Below are 9,671 nucleotides of genomic sequence, written 5' to 3'. Positions count from 1 at the left end.
ACCACACCTGACTAATTTTTTTTTTGTATTTTTAGTAGAGACAGGGTTTCACCATGCTGGCCAGGCTGGTCTCAAACTCCTGACCTCCTGAACTGCCCGCCTCGGCCTCCCAAAGTGCTGGGATTACAGGCTTGAGCTACCGCACCCGGCCCTTTTGTTTTTTTTTTTTTTGAGATGGAGTCTCACTCTGTCGCACAGGCCAGAGTGCCGTGGTGCGATCTCAGCCCACTGCAGCCTCTACCTCCTGGGTTCAAGCAATGCTGCCTCAGCCTACTGAGTAGCTGGGATTACAGGTGTGCAATGCCATGCCCGGCTAATTTTTGTATTTTTAGTAGAGATAGGGTTTCACCATGTTGCCCAGGCTGGTCTTGAGCTCCTGGACTCAAGTGATGTGCCCATCTTGGCTTCCCAAAATGCTGGGATTACAGGCGTAAGCCACCACACCCGGCCCTGGTATAAATATCTTTACTAATGAAGATTTCTCTTCTTGAAGCCAGGGCATGGTGCTTGCCTATAGTCTCATATACCCAGGAATCAAGAGGACTGCTTAAGCCAAGCAGTTCAAGTCCAGGTTGGGCAACATAGTGAGACCCCATCTCAAAACAAAACAAAAACCAAAGGAGAAAACTTCTTTATAGATGTAGATTTCCTTTACAACACGGCAGGTTTTTAGAGGTAGTCCTTTGTCTATAGTTTTCAAAATGATCAATATGGCAAAGATAAATGTTTCGGGGTGGTGTGTCTTGAGCCCCATCACCAAAAAAAGATCCTCACCAAAGCCTCAAACAACTGCCCCCCACCACCAACAAACCACAAATGATTTGTTGAATTTTTTTCATCTCTCTTATCTAGCCATAGGCTACTTTCCTGTCATAGGTCCTAGAAACTCTTGAATTCTTCCATTTCTTTCCAGAGAAAATAGGCTTTCAAATAGGCAACATACTAAGTCAAATTAATAACACTTTTTTTTGGGGGGGAGGGGTTGGGGGTCTTGCTGTGTTGTCCAGGCTGGATTCAGCCTCTCCAGTAGCTGAGGCTACAGGCGTGCAATACCACACCTGGCTCATTAATTAATTAATTAGTTTAGAGACAGGGGCTGGCTCTGTTGCTTAGGCTGGAATGCAATGGCATGATGTTGGTTCACCGCAGCCTCTGCCTCCCAGACTCAAGTGATCCTCCTGCCTCAGCCTCCCAAATATTAGCTGGGATGACAGGCATGCATCACCACACCTGGCTAATATCTCTATGTATGAATTTATTATTCATTTAATTATTTATATTTTTTAGTTTTATTTTATTATTTATTTATTTGAGATGGAGTCTTGCTCTTTCGCCCAGGCTGGAGTGTAGTGGCATGATCTCGGCTCACTGCAAGTTCCGCCTCCCGGGTTCCCGCCATTCTTCTGCCTCAGCCTCCCGAGTAGCTGGGACCACGGGCGCCCACTACCTCCTGGCTAATTTTTGTATTTTTAGTAGAGATGGGGTTTCACCATGTTAGTCAGACTGGTCTGACCTCAAATGATTCACCCACCTCGGCTTCCCAACGTGCTGAGATTACAGCCACTGTGCTCAGTCGAAATTTTGTATATTTGATGGAGAAGAGGTTTTGTCATGTTGTCCAGGCTGGTCTGGAACTCTTGAACTCAAGCAATCCACCTGCCTGGGCTTCCCAAAGTTCTGGGATTCCAGGCATGTGCCACCATGCCTGGCCCAAGGCTGCTGTTCCTAAAGAAGAAAATTATTCCAATGATTTTATTTATTTATTTATTTATTTATTTTTGAGACAGAGTTTCACTCTTGTTGCCCAGGTTGGAGTGCAATGGCATGATCTCGGCTCACTGCAACCTCTGCCACCGGGGTTCAAGTGATTCTCCTGCCTCAGCCTCCCGAGTAGCTGGGATTACCGGCACGTGCCACCACGCCCAGCTAATTTTTTTTGTATTTTAGTAGAGACGGGGTTTCTCCATGTTGGTCAGGCTGGTCTCGAACTTCTGACCTCAGGTGATCTGCCAGCCTTGGCCTCCTGAAGTGCTGGGATTACAGGCGTGAGCCACCGCGCCCGGCCAGCAATGATACTTTTTAAAAGCAAGTAAGGACGAGCTGGGCATGGTGGGTTCTCGAATCTCATGCCAGAAAGAATTCAGGGCAAGATCATGGAGTAAAGTGAAAGCAAGCTTATTAGGAAAGTGAAGGAGTAAAAGAATAGCTACTCCATAGACAGCAGCCCGTAGGGCTCCTGGTTGCCCTTATTTTTTTTGAGATGGAGTTTTGCTTTTGTCGCCCCGGCTGAGTGCAATGGTGTGATCTTGGCTCACTGCAACCTCTGCTTCCTGGGTTCAAGTGATTCTCCTGCCTCGGCCTCCTGAGTAGCTGGGATTACAGGCGCCTGCCATCAGGTCTGGCTAATTTTTGTATTTTTAGTAAGAGATGGGGTTTCACCATGTTGGCCAGGCTGATCTCGACCTCCTGACCTCAGGTGCTCTGCCCGCCTCAGCCTCCTGAAGTGTTGGGATTACAGGAGTGAGCCACCAAGCCCAGCCTTGGTTGCCCATTTTCATGGTTATTTCTATGGATATGCTAAACAAGGGGTGGGTTATTCATGTCTCCCCTTTTTAGACCACAGAGTCACTTCCTGACATTGCCATGGCATTTGTAAACTGCCATGGGGCTGGTGGGAGTGGAGCAGTGAGGACAACCAGAGGTCGCTCTCGTCACCATCTTGGTTTTGGTGGAGTTTGGCTGGATTCTTTATTTTTTTTATTTTTTTAATTTTTTTTGAGACGGAGTCTCGCTCTGTCACCCAGGCTGGAGTGCAGTGGCGCGATCTCAGCTCACTGCAAGCTCCGTCACCTGGGTTCACGCCATTCTTCTGCCTCAGCCTCCCGAGTAGCTGGGACTACAGGCGCCCATCACCATGCCCAGCTAATTTTTTGTATTTTTTTTTAGTAGAGACGGGGTTTCACCGTGTTAGCCAGGATGGTTTCAATCTCCTGACCTCGTGATCCGCCCCCCTCGGCCCCCCAAAGTGCTGGGATTACAGGCATGAGCCACCGCGCCCGGCCTGGCTGGATTCTTTATTGCTAAGGGAGGAGACCACCCCTCATATTGTCTTATGCCCAATTTCCGCCTCCAAAGAAAGAAAAAGTAAAAACTAAAAGGCAGAAATGAAATCCACAAGCAGACAGCCTGGCAGCACACCCTGGGCCTGGTAGTTAAAAATCGACCACTGACCTAATCGGTTATCTATAGATTACAGACATTGTATAGAAAAGCACTGTGAAAATCCCTATCCTGTTTCGGTTGGATCTGATTACCGGTGCATGCAGCCCCCAGTCACGTACCCCCTGCTTGCTCAATCAATCACGACCCTCTCACGTGCACCCCTTAGAGTTGTGAGCCCTTAAAAGGGACAGGAATTGCTCACTCGGGGAGCTCGGCTCTTGAGACAGGAGTCTTGCCGATGCCTCTGGCCGAATAAACCCCTTTCTTCTTTAACTCGGTGTCTGAGGAGTTTTGTCTGTGGTTGGTCCTGCTACATTGCAACCTGTCTTATCAGCAAGGTCCTTATGACCTGTATCTTGTGCTGACTTATCTCATCCTGCGACTTAGAATGCTTTTTTTTTTTCTTTTTACTGCAACCTCTGCCTCCCCGGCTCAAGCGATTCTCCTGCCTCAGCCTCGGAAGTAGCTGGGATTACAGGCACCAGCCACCACCCCTGACTAATTTTTGTATTTTCAGTCGAGACGGGGTTTCACCGTGTTGGCCAGGCTGGTCTCAAACTCTACCTCGGGTGATCCACCCGCCTCGGCCTCCCAAAGTGCTGGGCCACCGTGCCTGGCATTTTGGTTTTTTTTTGGAGAATGCAAAATTTTTTTTTTGGAGAATGCTGCTGGGAATGCAGCCCGGTAGGTCTCAGCCTTATTTTACTCAGCTCCTATTCAAGATGGAGTTGCCCTGGTTCACACGCCTGTGACAGTAGGTCCGTTGCCCAATGCATGCTGTGAGTCAATTTGCTGGGTCACTGGGTTGCAGAAGAGAAGGAAGTTTAATCACAGGGCTGAGGAATGAGGAGATGGGAGGAAACCTCTAATCCATCTCCCCCAGAAGTTTGGGTCTAGGGTTATTTTTTTTTTGAGATGGAGTTTTGCTTTGTCACCCAGGCTGGAGTGCAGTGGCAGGATCTTTGCTATTGCAACCTCCGCCTCCCAGGTTCAAGTAATTCTCTTGCCTCAGCCTCCTGAGTAGCTGGGGTTACAGGCACCCGCTACCACGCCCGACTAATTTTTTGTGATTTTAGTAGAGAGGGGGTTTCACTATGTTGGCCAGGCTGGTCTTGAACTCTTGACCTCAGGTGATTCACCTGCCTTGGCTTCCCAAAGTACTGGGGTTACAGATATGAGCTACCGTGCTTGGCCAGGGCTAGGGTTTTTGTTGTTGTTGTTGTTGACACGGAGTCCCACTCTGTCACCCAGGCTGGGGTGCAGTGGTATGATCTCGGCTTACTGCAACCTATGCCTCCCAGGTTCAAGCGATTCTTGTGCCTTGGCCTCCTGAGTAGCTGGGACTACAGGCACCTGCCACCACGCCTGACTAATTTTCATATTTTTAGTAGAGACGGGGTTTCACTATGTTGGCCAGGCTGGTCTTGAACTCTTGACCTCAGGTGATTCACCTGCCTTGGCCTCCCAAAGTGCTGGAGTTACAGGTGTGAGCCTCTGCGCCTGGCCAGGGCTAGGGATTTTAAGTGTTTTGGTGTGGGCCAGAGTGTGGCCATGCTGACTGCTGGCAGAGACAGGGACATGAAGACACAGTGTTCTCATGCTGACCCCATTCCTCGCTGGGGTCTTCAAACTGGTTAGTGTCAGCTATTTGGCTGGAATTCAAGGTCTGAAAAACATCTGAAACCATCCTTAAACAAAAGCCTTATAATTCTAATGTCTCAGAGTTTATCTATAGGAACCATGCAGACACAAATTCGTCTAATGACCCTCCTGTTAGAAATGCTATCTACGGGAACAATGAGGAGGCAAAAGTGCGGTGTCTAGAGCCACGTGACGCTCAGCAGCCAGGACGTGGGCCAGAGTGCAGCCTGATTCACATTTTTTCATTTTTATTTTTCTACTAAAAGTGGGTTTTCATTTTTTTTTTTTTTTTTTGAGATAGAGTCTCACTCTGTCGCACCCAGGCTGGAGTGCAGTCATGCGATCTCGGCTCACTGCAACCTCTGCCTCTGCCTCTGCCTCCTGGGTTCAAACAATTTTCCTGCCTCAGCCTCTCGAGTAGCTGGAATTACAGGCATTGAACTACCATGCCCGGCTAATTTTTGTATTTTTGTAGAGACGCAGTTTCACCATGTTGGCTGGGCTGGTCTCAAACTCCTGACCTTGAGTGATCCATCTGCCTCAGCCTCCCAAAGTGCTGGGATCACAGGCCTGAGCACTGTGCCTGGCCTACAAAGGATATTTTTGTGGGGAAAAGAAAGAGAGATCAGATTGTTACTGTGTCTGTGCAGAAAGAAGTAGACATAGGAGACTCCATTTTGTTCTGCACTAAGAAAAATTCTTCCGCCTTGAGATGCTGTTAATCTGTAACCCTACCCCCAGCCCTGTGCTCCCTGAAACAGGTCCTGTGTCAACTCAGGGTTAAATGGATTAAGGGCTGTGCAAGATGTGCTTTGTTAAACAAATGCTTGAAGGCAGCATGCTAGTTAAGAGTCATCACCACTCCCTAATTTCAAGTACCCAGGGACACAAAACACTGCGGAAGGCCGCAGGGACCTCTGCCTTGGAAAGCCAGGTATTGTCCAAGGTTTCTCCCCATGTGATAGCCTGAGAGATATGGCCTCCTGGGAAGGGAAAGATCTGACCGTCCCCCAGCCCAACACCCGTAAAGGGTCTGTACTGAGGAGGATTAGTAGAAGAGAAAGGAATGCCTCTTTGCAGTTGAGGCCAGAGGAAGGCATCTGTCTCCTGCTCGTCCCTGGGCAATGGAATGTCTGGGTGTAAACCCCGATTGTATATTCCATCTACTGAGATAGGGGAAAACAGCCTTAGGGCTGGAGGTGGGACATGAGGGCAGCAATACTGCTCTTCAAGGCACTGAGATGTTTATGTGTATACATATCTAAAGCACAGCACTGAATTCTTTACCTTGTCTATGATGCAGACCTTTGTTCACGTGTTCACCTGCTGACCCTCTCTCCACTATTATCCTGTGATCCTGCCACATCCCCCTCTCCAAGAAACACTGAAGAATGATCAATAAATACTAAGGGAACTCGGAGGCCTGGGGATCCTCCGTGTGCTGAACGCCGCTCCCCTGGGCCCCCTTTTTTCTTTCTCTATACTTTGTCTCTGTGTCTCTTTCTTTTCCAAGTCTCTTTTTCCACCTAACGAGAAATGCCCACAGGTGTGGAGAGGCAACCCACCCCTTCATATTTTAAAGGATATAAATGAACAGCCAAGGAGGAGATGCACAGGAGGAGGTTTAGAGGAGTCCCAAGTGCAGGAGCTTCTGTCCCTGTGGACCTGGGGTGCACCATAGTCCTGGCACACGGATGCACCCCGATTCACCAACCAGGAAGCTCTTCTGAACTCTTTCCTGTTTTTTTTTGTTTGTTTTTTGTTTTTTTTTTTGAGACAGTCTCACTCTGTCACCCAGGCTGGAGTGCAGTGGCGCTATCTCAGCTCACTGCAGCCTCTGCCTCCTGCGTTCAAGTGATTCTCATGCCTCAGCCTCCTGAGTATCTGGGTCTGCAGGTGCACTCCACCACGCCTGGCTAATTTTTTATTTTTTGTAGAGCCAGGGTCTTGCTATTTTGTCCAGACTGGTCTAGAATTCTTGGGCTCAAGCAGTCCTCCCATCTAGGCCTCCCAAAGTGTTGGGATTACAGGCATGAGCCACATGATGCCCGGCCCAAACCCTTTTCTTTTGGGGTTTATGGAGGATTCCTTAGGTGGGCAATGCTGATCACATAGCTGGCAGTTCATAATCAATTCAACCTTCAGCCCCTCTCCCCTCCCTGGAGGCCACTTGGAGCCTGGGGCTGAAAGTTCCCAATGTCTAATCACTGACGGTTTCTTTGGCAGCCAGTCCCCCGCCCTTGTGGGGTTATCTAGGGGCTTTCCAAAAGTCACCTCATTAACATAAGCTCAGATGTGGTTGTAGGGCCTGGGTATACAAAACAAGAGATACCTCTTTCATGTTTATCTTTCCATAGCTGCTCTAGGACTAAAGGCCAAATGTTTTAACAAAATATACTCTCTCTCTTTTTTTTGTCAGCTAGAATATAATTTATTTTTATTGTTTTTATTTTCTTTTTTTTCAGAGAGGGAGTCTCGCAATATTTCCCAGGCTGGTCCTGAACTCCTGGACTCAGGCAGTCCTCCCGCCTCAGCCTCCCAAAGTGCTGGGATTACATTCATGAACCATTGCGCCTGGCCATCTTTTTTTGTTTTTTAAGATGGAGTCTCTGTCGCCCAGGCTGGAGCGCAGTCGTGCAATCTCGGCTCTCTGCAACCTCCGCCTCCCAGGTTCAATCAATTCTCATGCCTCAGCCTCCTGAGTAGCTGGGATTACAGGTGCACACCACCATGCCTGGCTAATTTTTTATTTTTAGTTGCCAGGGGGGGTTTTGCCATGTTGCCCAGGTTGGTCTCGAACTCCTGACCTCAGATGATCCACCCGCCTCAGCCTTCCAAAGTGCAGGGATTACAGGCATGAGCCACCGTGCCCAGCCTCCATAGTGTCTATCTCTATAAATGGCATGCTGCAACTGATATATACATCTTCATTTGTGGGACCATTGGCTTCTATTAAATTAACAGTTTAAACTACCAAAATTCTGTGCTGGATGCTTTCCACAAGATACACTGTTTCATTTAAAAACAATTTTAGGCCAGGTGTGGTGGCTCATGCCTGTAATCACCTGACATCAGGAGTTTGAGACCAGCCTGACCAATATGGTGAAACTCTGTCTCTACTAAAAATACAAAAAAACTAGTTGGGCGTGGTGGCATGTGCCTGCAGTCCCAGCTACTCGGGAGGCTGAGGCACGAGAATTGCTTGAACCTGGGAGGCGGAGGTTGCATGAACCGAGATTGCACCACTGCACTCCAGCCAGGGCCACAGAGCGAGACTCCATCCCAAAAAAAAAAAAAAAAAATCAATTATTTATTTTTTTATTTTTTATTTTTTTTATTTTTTTGACTTTTTAAAGAAGTAAGCCTTTATTTCCTTGTTTTGCAAATAAAGCTGGCTAAGTTGGTTGCTTTTTGGTGGTTAGTCAAAGAGACCAAATCCCATATCCTCGTCCGACTCCTCCGACTCTTCCTTGGCTTCAACCTTAGCTGGGGCTGCAGCAGCAGCAGGAGCAGCTGTGGTGGCAGCAGCCACAGGGGCAGCAGCCACAAAGGCAGATGGATCAGCCAAGAAGGCCTTGACCTTTTCAGCAAGTGGGAAGGTGTAATCCGTCTCCACAGACAAGGCCAGGACTTGTTTGTACCCGTTGATGACAGAATGGGGTACTGATGCAACAGTTGGGTAGCCAATCTGCAGACAGACACTGGCAACATTGCGGACACCCTCCAGGAAGCGAGAATGCAGTTTCCTCTGTGATGTCAAGCACTTCAGGGTTGTAGATGCTGCCATTGTCGAACACCTGCTGGATGACCAGCCCAAAGGAGAAGGGGGAGATGTTGAGCATGTTCAGCAGCGTGGCTTCGCTGGCTCCCACTTTGTCTCCAGTCTTGATCAGCTGCACATCACTCAGGATTTCAATGGTGCCCCTGGAGATTTTAGTGGTGATACCTAAAGCCTGGAAAAAGGAGGTCTTCTCGGGCCCGAGACCAGTGTTCTGGGCTGGCACAGTGACTTCACATGGGGCAATGGCACCAGCATGGGCAGCAGCTGGCACCTTATTGGCCAGCAACATGTCCCTGATCTCAGTGAGGTCCTCCTTGGTGAACACAAAGCCCACATTCCCCCGGATATGAGGCAGCAGTTTCTCCAGAGCTGGGTTGTTTTCCAGGTGCCCTCGGGTGGCCTTGCGCATCATGGTGTTCTTGCCCATCAGCACCACGGCCTTCCCGCGAAGGGACATGCGGATCTGCTGCATCTGCTTCGAGCCCACATTGTCTGCTCCCACGATGAAACATTTCGGATAATCATCCAATAGTTGGATGATCTTAAGGAAGTAGTTGGACTTCCAGGTCGCCCTGTCTTCCCTGGGCATCATGGCGGTGCGTCAGGGATTGCCACGCAGGGTTTAAAGATGATGTCACTTCCACGAGGACGCCTGGCGAGAGACAATATCAATTATTTATTAATTTTTTTTGAGACAGGGTCTCACTCTGTGGCCCAGGCTGGAGTGAGGTGGCCAGTCACAGCTCACTGCAGCCTCAAACTCCTGGGCTCAGGTGATCCTCCCACCTCAGCCTCCTGAATAGCTGGGATTACAGGTGCAGCCCATCATGTATGGTTAATTTTTTTGTTTTTGTTTTTGAGACAGAGTCTTGCTCCTGTCACTCAGGCTAGAGTGCAATGGCGTGATCTTGCCTCACTGCACCCTCCACCTCCTGAGTTCAAGTGATTGTCCTGTCTCAGCCTCCCGAGTAGCTGGGATTTAGGCACCCGCCACCACACCTGGCTAATTTTTTGTATGTTTAGTAGA

The 9,671-nt window shown here is 48.8% G+C and overlaps 1 pseudogene; it reads right to left on the bottom strand.

The window, feature by feature from the left end:
* Positions 1-8,210: 8,210 nt before the first annotated feature.
* Positions 8,211-9,302, bottom strand: LOC129020041 (large ribosomal subunit protein uL10-like; annotated as a pseudogene).
* Between the last annotated feature and the right edge of the window lie 369 nt (positions 9,303-9,671).

Source organism: Pongo pygmaeus, chromosome 20 (assembly GCF_028885625.2).
Source record: "Pongo pygmaeus isolate AG05252 chromosome 20, NHGRI_mPonPyg2-v2.0_pri, whole genome shotgun sequence".
In the NCBI taxonomy this organism is placed as follows: Eukaryota; Metazoa; Chordata; class Mammalia; order Primates; family Hominidae; genus Pongo; species Pongo pygmaeus.
This window is presented reverse-complemented; position numbering and strand designations above follow the sequence as displayed.